This window comes from Marmota monax, unplaced genomic scaffold (assembly GCF_021218885.2).
Source record: "Marmota monax isolate L192 unplaced genomic scaffold, Marmota_monax_Labrador192_F-V1.1 WCK01_AAM20220418_F8-fsc00202, whole genome shotgun sequence".
Taxonomy (NCBI): Eukaryota; Metazoa; Chordata; class Mammalia; order Rodentia; family Sciuridae; genus Marmota; species Marmota monax.
Window position 1 is genome coordinate 3,049,065 of NW_026695005.1, and position 17,151 is coordinate 3,066,215.

At 36.2% G+C, this 17,151-nt stretch overlaps 1 protein-coding gene and 1 long non-coding RNA gene across 2 annotated transcripts in view; one reads left to right on the top strand and one right to left on the bottom strand.

Moving 5' to 3' along the window:
- Positions 1 to 1,458: 1,458 nt before the first annotated feature.
- LOC124081362 (uncharacterized) overlaps positions 1,459 to 17,151 on the bottom strand; it is a 43,882-nt gene continuing 28,189 nt past the window's right edge. Inside the window, exon 5 of the long non-coding RNA XR_009225240.1 lies at positions 1,459 to 3,741. This is a non-coding gene — a long non-coding RNA (uncharacterized LOC124081362). The remainder of the gene's footprint in view (positions 3,742 to 17,151) is intronic.
- The window catches only part of Rgs13 (regulator of G protein signaling 13), a 34,758-nt gene continuing 30,118 nt past the window's right edge, over positions 12,512 to 17,151 (top strand). The window contains exons 1-3 of the mRNA XM_046427566.2: positions 12,512 to 12,960; positions 14,216 to 14,304; positions 14,794 to 14,834. The gene's annotated coding sequence lies outside the window, so the exon portion shown is untranslated. The remainder of the gene's footprint in view (positions 12,961 to 14,215; positions 14,305 to 14,793; positions 14,835 to 17,151) is intronic.

Genomic DNA, 17,151 nt, shown 5'->3' on the forward strand with positions numbered 1-17,151 from the left:
AACGAAAGACTATTCTGAATCTGTATTTCTCTGCCAAGAAGGTAATAGTCCCCTCGTGAAGCTATTCTAGGGCATTAGGGTCAGAGACTCTTCAGTATCAATGAATTTTACATTTCATAGTCCTCATTTGGACAAGTTTGGATATCTAGGAGGTGGTGCCATGTGCTTTGGGGTTTGAGAGTATATGCACATTGGAGCTGGTCAGATTGGGTTCTAGTGCACAATTTACCGCTTGCTAGCTATGTGACCTTTCTGTGCTTCCGTTTGTTAATGTACAGAATGAGGATATTAATAATGTCCATCTTATATTGTGAGCAGTGAGTGAGCTAGTATTTGTAAAACTCACAGATCAGTGCTTGGTCTATTCTCATGTGACTATTTACTGTTATTGGATATCATGGGTTGAATTTGGCCCCCACCCATGCCCAAATTTATATGATGAAGGCAAATTTATATAGAGAGAAGGAAGTCTGTGGTTTTCTGGGGCTGGCAAATGTAAATGTGGACATGTGGGATATTTTGAGAGTGGTGGTTATATTCTAACTTGAATTGTGGTGGTGGCTGCATAATTCTATATATTTACTAACATCACTAAATTTTACAATAAAGTGGGTGAAGTTTATGGTATATAAATAACTTCAAGAAAGCTGTTAATAACTTGATCACTTTTAACAGAAATGTATAGCTATATGCTTTGTATTTTGACAGCAACATGGAGCTGGCAAACATTGAGAGGCAAATGGAGAAAGAGCTCTAAAAAGAGCTGTTGCTATAGTGCCGCTGATTACCATCTTTAACATCCCATTTTCCTTCTATTAGCAAAAGTGTCGTCCTTGCCATGGAAACATTCCTAGTGTTTGATTACGTGCGTGACTTTATTTTGTTTTATGGTCTTCATCTAAGGTAGAGCTGATTAATCCCTTAACAGGACCACTCGCCTAATGTTCAGACAGCTCGCACTACATTTTACGTACAGGATATTGCTATTTAAGAAAGGATTATTTACTGTGACAAATCTTATATGGGAAATGAAGCAAAATTTAACTAGGAAAAGGTTTTCCATGCCAGAGTCAGATGTGTATTGCAAGAAGGGAAAACAAACTTCCCTCTAGAGTGGTTTGAATTATTCACAGTCTCTGACGTGATTTCAACATAATCCAACACAAATGCTTCCAGCATCATCTTTGCCAATTCTGGTGATTGTTACAATGACCCACTCCACTGTTCAGGGAAGAATCCTTTCCCTTTCCAGACCTTGTGGGCTTCCTGCTCAAAGCACCCTAACTCCCTGTGAAAACTGAAGTCACTTAAAAGAGGACTCATATTAATTCAGTCAGTTTCCTACAACTCTCTGAAAGTCCCTTTGGGTCCTTTCTTGGAGCAAACTTTTAACAACCAAATTAATTCAGTCTAAAAGTCCTTTAACACTTTTACTGCTTCTCTAGCAACGTCACGTATTCCTTTTCTAATGTTACCTTGCATAATTATATCTTAATTGCTTTCTCTAGTCTACTCTTCTCTGACCTATCAATATTCAATGTTCTTCTCTACTAATGAGACTTACTATTCTTAAGAGCAGAGACAACATCTTTATTTACCTTCAAACATCCTGCACATAAAACTGTTAAATCTTGCCCATCTTTCAAGGACCCTGCCAGGGCTACCCCTTCCATAATTTATATCTAACATCACCAACCAGATATAATTTCTTAGCCCTTGTAGGTCCTCTACAGATTATAAAACTTCAGCTACATTGTGTTCTCTTTATTATATAGTAATGTATTTACCTATCTTATTTCTTGCTGCACTGTCAGTTTGTGACAATAACAGGTATATTATACTACCTTGTGTTCTCTGTTCTGCCCCAAATCCCAACCTACCCAATATCAATCTCAAAATTGCAATGTGCTCAGTCATATCAATTAAATCAAATAGAAATGCTTAGGCCATTCTTATCTATAACAACACTACCCAAGTATGACATCAAATTCAATGGCAGCAACAGTGACAGGCCTTATTTAGTTTATTTGTGTAAGGAGCAAGAAGCATTTATAATCAATGAACGGAACTTCTCTACACAAATTTTGAAGAGGATGCACCTCTTCTTCCAATCCCACTTTCCCAAAATCTACAAATTTACAAATCTCTCATTATTGCAAGTGTTCATCTGCATCTGGAGTGATTTGTAAAATATTTTACCTTCTGATACACAAGGCAGTGGTATTGTAAATAAGATATTCCTCCTTTGTATCCACATAGACCCATTTCTGAATGAGGTAGTTCTGTTGCAGGATCTAAACATACTGATTACCCTATCTGAGGTTTAGATTCCTTACCACTAATATGAAGATCAAAGTAACGAACTCCTATGATTATTGGGAAGATTACATGAGAAAATGTGTTAAGGCACTCTTGACAGTACTTGTAATAATAATAATAATTTATTGCACCTACTGAGGACCATACACTATTTTTTTCTGAGGACCTAACAATGAATGAGACAGACAAGGAAAGACAAACAGTTTGAAATCTAGTGGAAAAGGCAGATAATTCAACATGCAAATGTAGCTTCCTGTGATAAATAGTAATGCAGAAGTACAGAGGACTTTACAAAGGAGGCACAACAATGAAATTAGAATGTTTCACTTTTATAAATTCTAAATCTTGATATTCACAAAGTATAGTCAATACTAACAATAAAATCTATTTGATGATCTGGTGCTGACATAATGTAAGGAGTCCACAAGCACAAACATGTGGATTCTACAGGAATCAAATCTACAGGCAGATATTCATTCCTTAGCTATGCAGAAGAGCCTCTGGATAAATTAAAATCAATACATGTGTCATGAATTTGCATATTTTCCTATTTTGGGTAATAACAAGACTATGTGAAGCGACAGGGACCGATTAGTAGTTTCTGCAAAGCAGATGCCCATGGTGTGTTTTCTTCATTTTCTAAAATAGCATGCTAATTTTAAAAGGCAATATAATAAAAGACATACAGGGTTGTGAATGGAAAAATTTCAAAGCTCACAAGACCTATTTTTCATTATAAGTGGCCTCTGGGGAGTGATGAGAAACCAGCATGCCACTTGTCAAACAGGAACCTGTGGGCAATTTTTACACTCGGGTTTACTTGCAGCAATCTTAGCAGACCATGAACATTACAGCAGGTGGATAACATGAGCTTAGGTAAATGAAGTCTAATGTCTTTGCTGCTTAACATGAATAACAACGGTAACAGAGGCCTTGAGCTGATTTCCGGGTGCCATGTCCTCTGTCTCTGAACAGAATTAGCGAACAGCTTCAAAGGTGGGACACCAAGTCCAAAAGCCCTTCCTCAGATTGCCATTGACTATGCTCTTCTTATCTCCACTCTTCTGTTCTCTGCACCCAGGGGAGGGAGGAATATGGGTGTTTTAACTGTTTTCCCCCTTCCATTTAAACTCTGAATATCTTGGGCAAGTACAACTTAGGAAAACCTTTTATTAGATGTCCTTTGATTTCTTGTCAGTTCTGCTTAAGGTGATTTAAAATACTGCCTTGTTTTATAATCAAAATACTTCGAGTATGTCTTCCAGAGAGTTGGCAAATATGCATGAGTTGCCATTATATTTCCATGAAAGTAGCAATCTTGTGTTTTTTCCTTTCCTCTTGCTTGCTTTCTTTGTGGGTGACTGCATTATCCAACTGCGAGAGATGATCATGCAGAGTAAATTAAGTTTTCAAAGTCACCAACTAGAAATAAAATAGTGAAGTTAAGTATCATCAACTAATTGAAATAATACAAAGGAAAATATCTTTTTAATTGATTTTCCTTAGCTTATTACAACCATGATATATGTATACAGAATTTCAAGTCATCTCTGAAGTATCAACATAGGACTATTACTGGATTCATAGTGCACATTAAGACTAAAGGTTGTAAAATAAATACCCTTGTAATTGCTCAAATAGAAATGCTCCCCTAACCGAGCCAGAAGCTGCTCAGAGATAAATAGTTGCCAGAAACTGCTGGAGGGTTGAAGAAATCCTAAAGCCTATCTCATTAAGAACCATGTGACACTGTCTCAATTTCCTCTTCTGAAAAAAAAATATGAAGATAATAAGAACTGCCTCTTGAGATTGTTGAAAGGGTTGGGCATAGCTGCTAGTTCACTGTGCACATTGCAGATACTAATGGTGGCTGTTCTCATTATTACTCTGATTAATAAAGATTCCATCACACCCTTGGAGACATCTGTAGTATAGAATGCCTCAAACCGCCTTGAGGAACCTGTCTGGAAGTCATGTGTGATACAGGAGAAGCCCTGATCCAGCTGTGGACCTGGTCACTAAAGGGCTCCACACACTTGGCTGGGCCTTTCATTAGCCTTCTCTTGCCATTTCGTCATTTAAATCTTTGAGTCAACTCAAATTGCTTGCAACTGCCCATAAGCTCACAGAATGTCATTTTTATGAATTCTTTAGATTAAACAGGACTCGTGTCCGATATCTGAGAGATGCAATATCTGAGACACCAAATATCCCCATTCTTAAATTTCTGAGCAAATAACTAGATAATGCATCAAGCGTTTGTGGGATGGTGGTTTACTACATTTGCCACATCTCCTAGAGAACTGCCAACTAGAACACTTCAACTCTTAAACACTCCTAGTCTACTCTTCCAGACCTCAAATTTGTAGTTTCTGCAAAGTAGAAACTTTCTGTTGAAAAGAGCAGGCTACTGTACTGATTGATAAAGAACTTATCTCCTAGGGGCACAGAACACTGGACAGATGCTATCATATAATAACTGTCTGTTGTTTGAAAGCAGCTAGTAAGAAAAATCATTGATAAGTCATCTGAAACACTGAAAGTCAAGTGACTTACTCTCCCAGCACCAGTGAGCACAGGAAAATGTAACCCTCTGAATTCTATGTATTCATCAGATTTCTTAATCTGGTCAACTGCCACTGCCCAAGCAACTTTGATAACCACTGTATGGCTTTCTTACCTGGCTGCTGTTACTGGGCTTGTCCTAAGACCCCAGCCCCTCACCACCTCCACCAGGTGAGATTCAGTGCTGTCCTTTGTTCTACCCAGAACATCACTATCAGCCACACTACATGGCCTCTCTACTCTGCAACTTCACATCAAATGCCCTCCTGACATTTCACACAATAAAAATGTATTCAACTGATTGAAATGACTTTTCTCTAAACCCTGTAATAGATAACAGAATTTTCCACAACACAAATTGAAGTATCCACAAAATTTGCTTTCTAATCTCTCTCCCCTGACCTTTTATGTCTCCTTTCAGAAATATTAGTTAAATAATTTGTGAAACCTAATGCACAGTGAAAATTAAGATGCCCTTTATTAACAAAAAAAATTTAGTAATTTTAAGGTAGCAACAAAAGCATACTGAAACCAACTTCTGAGCTCTATGCAAACATGATACATGCCACATGTTTATGGAGCCACACCAGTGTCTCTTCCTCCTGAGTCCTAAACTCCTCTGCAGTTATATACTTAGTTTGTCTTCATCAGCCAGGAAAAAAATAACCAGAAATAATTTCCATTGATTTTTCACCAGTCCTTTGGTTCCAGAGGTTTATATTAAAGACTATTGACATTTTCTAGTTTTTTCCTCAGAAGCCGACTGTCAACAAATGAATTCACCAAACTAATTATTACACGTGTTACCTGGGGAGTCTAATTCTCACATTCCCATTCAAGTATGACTTCTAAAATCGAAGCTGCATTTTTATGAACTAGTTTATTACTAACTGGCCAGGGAAACTCTGTGCCTGTGGACTGTGTGAATCTCAATCTCTCAAATAACCTTGCATCTGATCCACTTAGAAATAGGACTTCATCCGGGACAAAGATTCTTCAGCAGAACAATTGGTTTCTTTTCTCCAGGATAACAGACAAAATTTTTTTATTTTTCAGTATCTGGAACCAAAAGCACATCTGTAGGTTAAGAGACACTCTACCAGTTAGCAGAGGCTACATCCTGAATCAATAAGCTAAAGCCTAAAAATAAAGCCACATGGTCAATTTGGAACAGTGTTTGACTTAAAACAGACCTAAGTGGAATATTCCTTAATTACCACTGTTGTGTAATATTTTTCTGACCCCCTTTTCTCAGGCATGTTTAATTCTCAAGGGTATTTCTAGGCATTGCGTTTAAGCAATTTAAATCTGTTTCCAATCTGCAGATAATATCATTCGTCCTACCAAACAACCCTGGCCCATGGCAGAGAATAAAAATAAAATTAGAAATACATTGTTAAGTATGTTATTGTTTATATTACCAGATATAACTAGTGTTTTGAATTGCTAGAGTTGTTTAGAAAAGTTTGAGCGTCTTTCACTTTCATCAAATTCAGATGTATTTTGCTATATAGCCTATTTTTAAAATACTAATCATAAACTAAATCAGAACTTAAAGAGAAATTATTTTGTATGAGTATACTATGTAGAATTTTATTAATACATATTTTTATATGCATAGAATATAACAATATAGTTTGGTCAATTTTGTGCCCAAGGACCTCCCTGTTCCTTCCCTCTGGTTCCCTCTCTCTCTGTTCTGCTGGTCTCTCTTCTATTTTCATGAGATTCTCCCTGCTCTCCCCAACCCCACTAAAGAAATCTTTTGTAAAATAAATCTTTGTTTTTCAATAATAATAAGCATCCCTTACACTATATTTTCTGTCAGGTGTTTTATTATATTCCAATAGTAGGCAGCATGAATTATGTTCCCTTTAAGATGGATACCCAAATTTACTCATCTGAGCCAAATAAATGATTTACAAGCAGAACAGTCATTCAACTCAGTAGAGATCATGTTAATAACACTCAAGTGGACAAGGCAGGGCCATCATATGGAGTAAATTGATTATAATGAATATAATACAGCCAGAATGGGCAGAATCCATGTCACCACAGAACTGTTATCACTTGTCTTTCTGGTAAAGAGAGGAGAATAGACATATTGACACATGGAAAAGATAAGCCTTCTATGATTCTTTGACTTTCACCCAGAAGTCAAACAGAATGTGAATGAGAGATTTGAACGTCATGGCCAAAGTGCCAAGTTCTCAGGGTTGGGCTGTCTGGGCTTATCTTCAGCTCTGCCACAACTTCTGTGTTCTCCAAGGCAATGCAGTTTCTTTTCTTCAATTAAATGAAAACTTTGAACTGGATTATCTAAATTTTCTTTAAATTCTAAATGTCGGTGATGAAATTTCTACTTAAAAAGGGATAAACAAAAGCAGTTTCTGGTACGAAATCTTCTACTTTCAACACAGACAACGAATATTTAAACATAAAAATATCTCCCTTATTGTTAAAGCTGCCTTCACAAAAATGTTCAGCAAAGAATTCAGGATAGCAAACTACTGATATAAATTTCACATTTCTATTTACCTTCTGCCTACTCCCTTGAAAAAGCAATAAGATGGGAAAAATCCCCACTGATGGGGTTGGGGGCTGAGGGGCATGGAATGTCATTTTCCTGAATTACTCAGGACAATTGGAATTTTTCAAAAAAGTTAAATAAATTTCATGTTTTATTAGATATAATTTTCTGCAGTGTTTGAAGACATGTTTGAGAAAAATTAAGGTTTGTGTTTAATAACCTTCCGTATTTTTCCCAAAAATGAGAATTTATCAAAAAAAAAAAAAAAACCTCATACCTCTGTGTTCCCATTGTTCTATTCCCATTATTCTCTTTTTCTCAGCTTCATCTATTTAAAAAATAATCACTCCATAATCTCTGCTGGTTTCATGCTGTACATTCAGAATGTCTTACATGGTTCTGGCCCTCCAGAGTTATCCCTGTTATAATTATGATCCCTCTTCATTCTCCTTTGGATATAATTTTCTGTGAGCAAACTTACTGTTCTTTCATATAAAAATGTCTTAAGAATACTTTTTTTGTATTAAAAAAAAGCATTTATTTGATGTACTAGTTTAAGAGTTACTAAAGCAACTCCCCAAATATTCAAATTTCAGGAAGAAAAAAAATCATGTACTTTTTTTTTTTAAATGAAGGAAAGTATATTACAGTAGGTTTCTAAAGTTTCCATGATTGAGGTATTTCTTCAAATTCTTTGCCTTTACTAAGTATTAAAGTTGTTTGTCCAGCCTTATTTGTATATCATGTCCTTCCAGGGGTTGCAAGATACAGTTTTTTTCTTTTAGATCCCAAAGATAAACATTTACTCTGTGTTTCACTCTAGTTCCTTATTTGACAAGAGTCACAAGGGCTCCATTGTTCAAATTTGCATTTTTTATGAAAATATATATTTGTGTAAATTATACTTACAAAGCTTAGTATTTCCACTATGCATAGTTAGCAAGTCTACTAATGATAGGTTAGTAAAAGTTACAGTAAAGAGGTAGGACTAACCCTGAGGATGATATGAGACATAGGAAAACATAACAATATACACCGTCTTCCCAAACTCCATTCCATAATTTTTATGTAAGTGAAAAATGGCTGAAAAGAAAATTAAGAGTAGTTTTATTTGGGATGAATCTTACTAGAAAGGGAATGCATTCATTCATTCTTCCAATATTTATTGAGTACCTACTATGCTAGACTCAAAGCTGTGTCCACATAAGCAGTTGAAGTATGTATGAGAAAAGTGGGAAATTCCTTTTGGTCAAGGAGAGATAAGAAATACAGGCTAATCCAGAGTTCTAGACTCCTTTAGGCCCCACCACCAGCTGGTGGGTGTACCTATTCTTCTCAAATTACCCTTTTCCTCTGAGTCACAACCTAGCCATCTACTTTCCTGAGTCACTGGAGACCATCCATGAATGGGTGGGATGCAGGTGTATCTGTCACCATTCACCACTGCCCTGGGGACAGATCTGTTTAAAGATTAAGTCAACATTTTTTTTAAAGTAATGAATGATCTGCAGAAAAGTCATCCCAAACTCTCTGATAAAGGAGGGGGGAAAAAAAAGCAGGAAATGTGGCAAAAGTTTGTTCTGCTTTGTTCTCTTTTGGACACAGTAAAAAGGAATGGACTTATATAGAGAATAAGGACTGTATTTTGATTAGGTGATTTGAAACCCAACATACCTCAGCTTTGCACTTGCATACTTCTAAATAGAGGCATCCCTCACTTAAAAAAGATAATAATGGTGCTGTCTCTCCATGGCTGACAAGGAAACGCTGAAGTCCCAAATTCCTTGATATGTCATTGCACTTGGTTTTTATCTAAAAATATATAGCATTCTTTCACACAAAATAAAACATGGAGCAGAGGAGGCAAGACATATCTTGAAAGATCTCTCCACTAGATACTTGGAAATGCTAGGGGAAAAAGGAACAATATCACCCTTTAAATGCATAGTCAAATTTGCAAAAAAAAAAAAAAAAAAAAAAAGTAAGAGAAACCTAAAAAGAGAAAGAGACACAGAGAGAGAGAGACAGAGAGAGAGAAACACCAAAGGGAATCCTAAACCAGAATAACAACCTAGCATTTACTGCAGCTGAGTTCAACATTTACAATTCTTAGTTATCTAGAGTTCTTGTTTGCATGTCGGAAAACATGATGTCAGGTTGTCATAAACTGAGCCAGAGACCCTTAAACTTCCCCAGCTTCAGTGAAAGAGTAGACAGGAAAAACTAGTTATCTGTACCAACTGCTGACAAGGAAATACGTATCTTTTAGCACAATACCAGGCCTGGGCTTTCCTGGGTTTCTAATTTAAATTTACCTTACCTGTGTGATCCAGGAACCCAAGGCAAGAAAATAACACATCAGTCCAGTGTGGTACCTGGTGGCACCCAGGCCACCTGAAATATCAATGCTAATCATCTTCAAAGACTTGCACCCTCAACCCAATCCTCAGAGCACCCTACAGTTTAAACAATGTGAATGTTACAAAAAAAAAAAAAAAAAAAAACTTAATAGACCTACAAGTAGACCTACAAATACACATAGAATGTTATTTAAAAAAAAAAAAAACTAATAAATCAGTCCAAATTAAGTGACTAAGGTTTTGGTTTTTTTCCCCATGAAAAGAACACCACTTTTCTAACTATGTTAGTGTTGCCTTAAATACATCAGAGGAAAATAATGAAATCCTAACTAGATCCCTTGAAATCTGGTTGGAAAGGATAGAGAGGTCTACTAAGTGCATGGGAGAAAATGGAAACTAGGTAGGATCATTGTTCCTTTTCAGTTCCATGATGGAGATCTGAAACCTCAGAGTATTACAGTACCGACTTCCTGGGAAGGCCACAAGAATGTTTTAGAGCAACTGCCAAAGGAAATGAAGGATGATAGGGAGTTAGTGAATAATCCTTATAGAATGGCAGGATTTATAATTAAAAGCAAGTCATTTGAGTAAATGCAGACAAAACTGGTTGCTAGCTATAATTGCTATTTAAGCACATTTTTTGCTGTCAACAGTGTTGAGCATCCAGTAATCTAATTTACATTACCACTATTTTGGGTTCACACAAACCAGAAGCCCATGTTACATTGTTTCAACGGGGAATCCAGCCAGAGGGGACAAGGACAGAAGATGGGTCAAGTTATGGGTTGCAGAGCTTAAGCCACTCTTACCATGTAGGTACCCAGTCTGCAAAGGCAGGCAGAGGTTGTTCTGCAAGTATAACACCTGGGAAGAAGACCCAAAAGGAGGGATCTGTAAACAGAAAGTCCAGCAGACACAGACCTAGAGTTCAAGGAAAGCAGGAGCTTATTCTCATCTTCCTCCCACACTGACACATTTCAACTGGATACATTTCACTAAAATTCACCAGTGTCTAACAACTGATCTTGCTTCTAGAATATATTGAAAAATGCCGCCCTATGAGCAAAGGGCAACAACCATATGATATCAAGAGAATGTGCTGTAAACATCAGGCCGATTTCACAAGCAACCAACAATCACCTAGTAGCGACACTAGGAGAAGAGACAAATGGCAGATCCTAATTTCTAATATTTCATTATTCTGTTCTTGTGAAATTCATGTGGGATTTTAAACATATAAAATATTAAATATTCTTTAATTGTGAGCATTTGAAGTTTTATTACTTTGGAATTGGCTGAAATAGAAATAGAGGGAAAGTGTTCAAGAGTAAGTGGATTGTAATTTATTAGAAAAATGGGATCTCCAAATAGAGGGTATTCCCAAGCCATGCCAGCAAATACACAAGGATCCTGTTCCATTCCCTAACCCCACATCCCTGAATCAGTCCTATTCAGCTGTATACCAAGGACCACGTTGCTCTGACTCCATTAACTGAACTTTACCTCTATCTCAGGGAAACCAAAAATGCTTAGAAATTTGCTACAAGCTGGGTGCAGCGGTGCTCTCCTGTAATACCATTGACTGAGGAGGCTGAGGCAGGAGGATTACAAGTTCAAAGCCAGCCTCAGCAACTTAGTGAGATTGTATCTCAAAATTTTAAAAAATAAATAAATAAAAGAACTGAGGATATAACTCTGTGAAAAAGTGACCCTAAGTTTGATCAGAAAGGAAGTGGTGGTCGGGGTGGGGAGGGGGGAGGCACAAGCATCTACACCTTGTACTAGAATGCCCCAGGACTACCTTCTGCCTCCCCCCTGAAACTCATTGGTCCACAGTTTCTTTGTTTCTGAGCCCTTTTTGATATTCAATATTTATTCTGTAGGAAGATGTTCATGATTAATGTCATCTGTAGGCTTTGCAACTTTTACTCCTATAGGGTATAACTTCCAGAATTTCCCAGCTAGCTCCTTGCTTCCAACCCATGAGAAGGAGGAAACACTCCTGAATCCCAAGAAACAAATCATCTTGGGGGCAGAGGAGATTTAACAACTAGATTGGAGATTTCCTGAAAAGATCCAGCATCCCAGCATCCATATTTTCTGAGACACAGACGGAAATTTGGACAACCAGCAACTAGTGAAAATGGGCCCTATCAGTAAACAATATAGATCCAACTGAATTGTCCAAACCCTGCTCTTACTTCCCATAACATGGCCACAGCTACTCAACTTCTGGCTTTCTCATTTGCCTTATTCTGGTTTCTTATCTCTTAGGTTTGATACATTCAATTTCCCTGGGTTTGAGCCTCAAAATCCCTAAATATAAATAATAATGTTCTACTTCATCAGGCTCCTAAATATTTTAAGAAACATTCTATCAAACACATTTTGATCTTTCCTATTTTATTCTGGAACCCCCCAAAAAACATACACACAACACACACACACACATACACACACACACACACACGGTTGGTTTAGATAATCTCACCATATTTTACACTCATTAGAGCTCATTTGAAGCACTATGCTCAATCCAGATTTTAACAGGGATTTTAGCTGAAGAATGATGCAAAGTGCCAAAACTGCCATAGAGGACCAGTGAGAGGACCTAGAAAGGTCTGACCAGAATTTTTTTTTTAAACAAATCCTTAGTCATTTGATTATTCTAAACAGGTTGATTTTAATATTTCAACAATTCAATAGCAAGTGTTTGCAGTGGGAGTTTACTTATTTGTCCTCAGCTCTCTGTCTTTTCTAAAAGGGCATTTTACTTTAGGCCATATATTTTCTAAAACTAGAAACATGAATTCTTTGGGAAGACAAAGTTTTGACTATTACGTTGAAGATCTCATGGGGAAGCTACGGCTTCCAGTCATCTGACAATTTCCTATGCTCCGATAATATTAGATAAAACCTCTTCATCAGCAATGCATCACAGGCCCACAGCACTATTTTTCATATTCAACAAAACTTCTCTTTGCATAGATATGTGTCTGTAAAAACAGAACATTCATACCGAGGCCAGAGTGCCATAGAAGGTAATTATAGAGCCAGGAAGGTCATTTTATGCCAGGAAAAATAAAATGCTGGGTGTCTCATGAAATTTCAGAACCCAGTTTCAAAAGGATCATAACAAAGAGGAAATAAAATTCAGCATGGTGGACCGCTCCACAGGATATATTTGTAAGTATGAAATTCTGTAAAATAGCTGATGAGTGCAACTATGTTGGCTTGTTAGAAATGACTCGAGGAAGTTGATGGTCTCAGCAGGACTGCCACGAGTGTGAGCAGGGGTATTTTTTTCCCAGGGAGAAAATAAACCGGTAAACCCAACTTAGACTTTCTATTCTTAAAACTTACAGTCACACATATAAAAATGGATCTTAATTGAGCAATAGAGGAATATTACCATTTGGGAGTACATTCCTTCATTTTATGTGGGTTTGTATGTATATGTGTGTATGTTTAGTTTAAATAAAGATATAAAATCAGACAATTCAGAATTGCTGATTTTAGAAATTGCACATTGAAGTATGAGTTCCATCAATTTATTTGCTGAACTGATTCCAGGTGTGGATTCCAATAAGGTCTTGCTGAAGTATGGTTAACCTCGATTTTACTGAATTTCTTCATTGCTCCATGTTATGCCCATGTACAAAGTTTTTTTTTTTTTAAAGGTGGGAATTGTGTGCTATGACCAAGAAAATCTTGCTAAAAAGTAAATTTCTCCAGATTTTTCTACATCTTGAGGAACATGTTACATCATAAAATAAAGGAACAGAGTCAATATTTCTTTGCAGATGTACTGTATGAACAGAAAGAATTTACTGATTGCCTATCAGATTGTATTAAAATATTTAAGTATGTGAAAGGGCATAAGATTCATAAAATTCATTTATGAATGAAATTCATATTTTATTTGATTTTTAGATTTAATTTAAACACTGAAAGAAATGTGAATCTGTGTTTTGCATTTATCACCAATTCATTTACAACCACTCTAAGATTCTATTAATAAAATGTTATTTCTTTTAAATAATTACCAAGGGAAAACACTAAAGGCATAATCATTATGGAGATCTAAACTTGTTCTAAATGTTCTATGCTTAGATTGAGTTAAACTAGCATGCATGTTTACAAAGTATTAAAAAATTTAAAAAGGGCAAATTAAAGCATCTTAAGATAAATATAAGACATTTAAATGAAAACAATGGAAAATAGAAGTAAAATATATATTTGCATAGTTATGTAATAATCCATGAAATTAAAGTTCTTGATAAGGAGACAACAAATCAAAAATGTAGAAAACCACAGTACAGCATTTATAGAGTAGAAAAATTATTTACCTAAGACATAAGGCAGGGTATTTATAGAAATACTTGCCAAATGGATATTTTCTTCAGGAAGTTCACACTAATCTTCCTTTATTTTGTTGTAGTATTATTTTTCTTTTAGATTAATGGGATGTTTACATATACCATTGCCACCAACATGAGAAAAAAGTGATCATCATTGATTTGCAGCTTGGTGAGTTTATTCATAATATAAACCAGTTCTACATTATATCAGTATAGGTCATTCTAAACCGGGAACTCTATTTGCCAGAGTAGAATTGTAGCTCTATGAGTATTTGAAATGAACTTTTATCTTTGCTTATATTTTGATTGAAGGTATAATTTTACTAAAAATATTCTTACTTAAATTTACCAAATAAAATGAAGTTCATTTTATCAATAGGCTCAATCAAATCCTTATCCTGAAGAAGCTATATATTTTAAAAATATATATATAAATTACCCTTTTTTGGAATTACCAAGAATTGTTTTTTTAAAAGTTCTCAATTGCGAATGTTGAGAGGGTTTGACTCTACCATTCTATATTTTGGTATAAATTGACTGAAATGTATTATTTAATGATAAATATTGTTGGATGCAGGATTGTAGATATATATTTAAATTCCTACTTATTTTGGAATTTGTCCTCAGACTGTGAATTATATGTTCTTCATTTTGTCAGATGAGATTCCAAAGACTGCCTTTTTTCTTCTGATTTTAGAGGTATGAGAATCTTTTAATTTCTACCCCATCTGCTTCCCATCTTCCAAAATTACTTTGAAATATTTTGTTTTCTTTCCCCCTCTTTTAATCTCTTTTTCCTTTGTGTTTAAGTTTTACATATTCTTTTACTGTGATTTTACCAGTGTTTTGGTTAGAAGAGATAATAAACTCCAATGGTCAATCTATCCTTTTTACTTGGAACTAGATTAAACACTTTTGAACTTACCCTTTGTCCCAACATAAATGACATTAGGAGGACGCGGGGAGTATTCTATGACATTCCAGCAGAGTAGTGGCGCCTGGTGATTATGAACCCAGAAGTAAGAAGTAGAAAACAGCACAGGCATGTGACCACTCTGTTACAAAGATCTTAGGGGCAAGCAACAGGGCACCAAGCAATGGGCAGTTCCTGAGAGCAGAAATCCCATCACTGAGACAGCACCCAACAAGTCCCATTTCTCAAGCATTTGGAAATCCAGAGAACTTCACAACATACAACTCTTCTGTGCATAATATATCTTGTACATAATTCCTTAAATGTTTTCACAGACATTTTTATTTTACTCTTTTTCCAATGTCACCCAACTAATGAAAGTCTTGGACCAGAGAATCTCCCTCTGAATAGATCACGTAATGAGCACAGAGCTGCTACGTCTATACAGAGGCTTTGCTAGAATTAGAACAAAAAAAGTAGTCTTTCCACAACAGGATGGAGCACAGCTTGGTGTCCCATAGTTGGCAAGAATTGTCTGCCTGGATGCCAGCTTCCTCTCTCCCTTTGGACCAGACATATATGTAGAAGAGACAATCTGCAAAATTGTACCTAAGGGGACACTCTGGTTGGTCAGTTTGATCTTGTTGCTCTAGCATGCCTGAGCACTTCTGACCAAACAAACCCCACCTAATAGTCTCAACCCTTCAATATGATACTTAAGTGAATTCCTGTAGCAGACCCACTTAATCCTAAAACTGGAACCCAGCCACTAAAACACCATATGAACAATAGAAATATGGAAGCAACAAAAGGAAGAAGATTTTCAGAATATATTCAAATGTTGAAGAAAAAAATAATATTAATGAGAAAAACTGGTAATATCTGAGATGAAATTTAAAAAGAAGAATAGTCCAACAGAATGTGCATTTCCTGTACACACAAAAGAGAAATATTTCCTGAGTGACAGAGTATAAGAAGCTAAACTGGAACAGACAGTTTTTGCATATATCTCTTTTTCCAATCTTTAGAGTTCCACTTTGTACTAAAGGAAACTGAGAATCAGAGTTGACCTAACATGTCCAAGGTCACACAGCTCATAAGAGCCTGAACTCAAGTACATGTCTCTTTGAATATACTCTGTCACCTCTCAGGAACTCTGGGAACCCCCTAAACTCCATGCATCTAGAAATTACCTTCAATGTGCTTCTGACCTCACTGAGAATTGCATGGCAATTCTAAGACAGCTATGCTTTTGCCAAACAATTCCACTAAAGTTATTTGAAAAATGATAACTTGTAAATAGACATGCACTGGAGTTAATGGGATACAAAATCTATTATTAAATGTAGAGAGGAGATAATGGGATACAAAATCTATTATTAAATGTAGAGAGCATATGATAAGTCCAATCCTGGTAGAAGACAGCAGTTATACAGACAGAGAAGGCATGGGAAGAAAGTAAATTCTTTACCATCCTCCTAATTAAAAAATAAACAAGGGCTGTTGAATGACTGCACCTCATGGGTGATCAAAGAAATCTTGAACTACATGTAGTTCAGAGTTCAATTGTACATAGGACCAGTGTGAACAGCCAGTCAATGCAATAGCTTTCTTAGCCTCAATTTTTTCAAATTACTGTTACCAGCAAGAGTCCAACATCTTTAGTCTTGCATTTAAGGTCATTTAGAATCTAACTGCACAAACATATCCCACTGATAAACTCCCCCTTCTGCTTGTGCTTATACTATTTTGAATCTATATTTGCAATCAAAATGGCTAATCAATTAACCTATTCCCCTTCAACTTTGTGTCTTCCTGTAGAGCTATTTTGCTCCTCCCCACTTACAATTGAGATCCATATAGAAGATATAAGACCACACCTCCCATAAATTCTTATCTCCAAACCTCCAAATGTACTTTAATTGACACCTAAAATTTCTTCAGCCCTTCCAGAGAAAGGAAGTAACTTCTTCCTATACTGCCACTTCTCCAAGGTCCCAGCCCCACATTCTGTATTCTAGTCCCTCTTTCTTTCTCAGGAACTTAAAATTCTACGGATGGTCCCTCTTTCTCCTGTACCTTCCACCGCTCTCCATGGCTAGC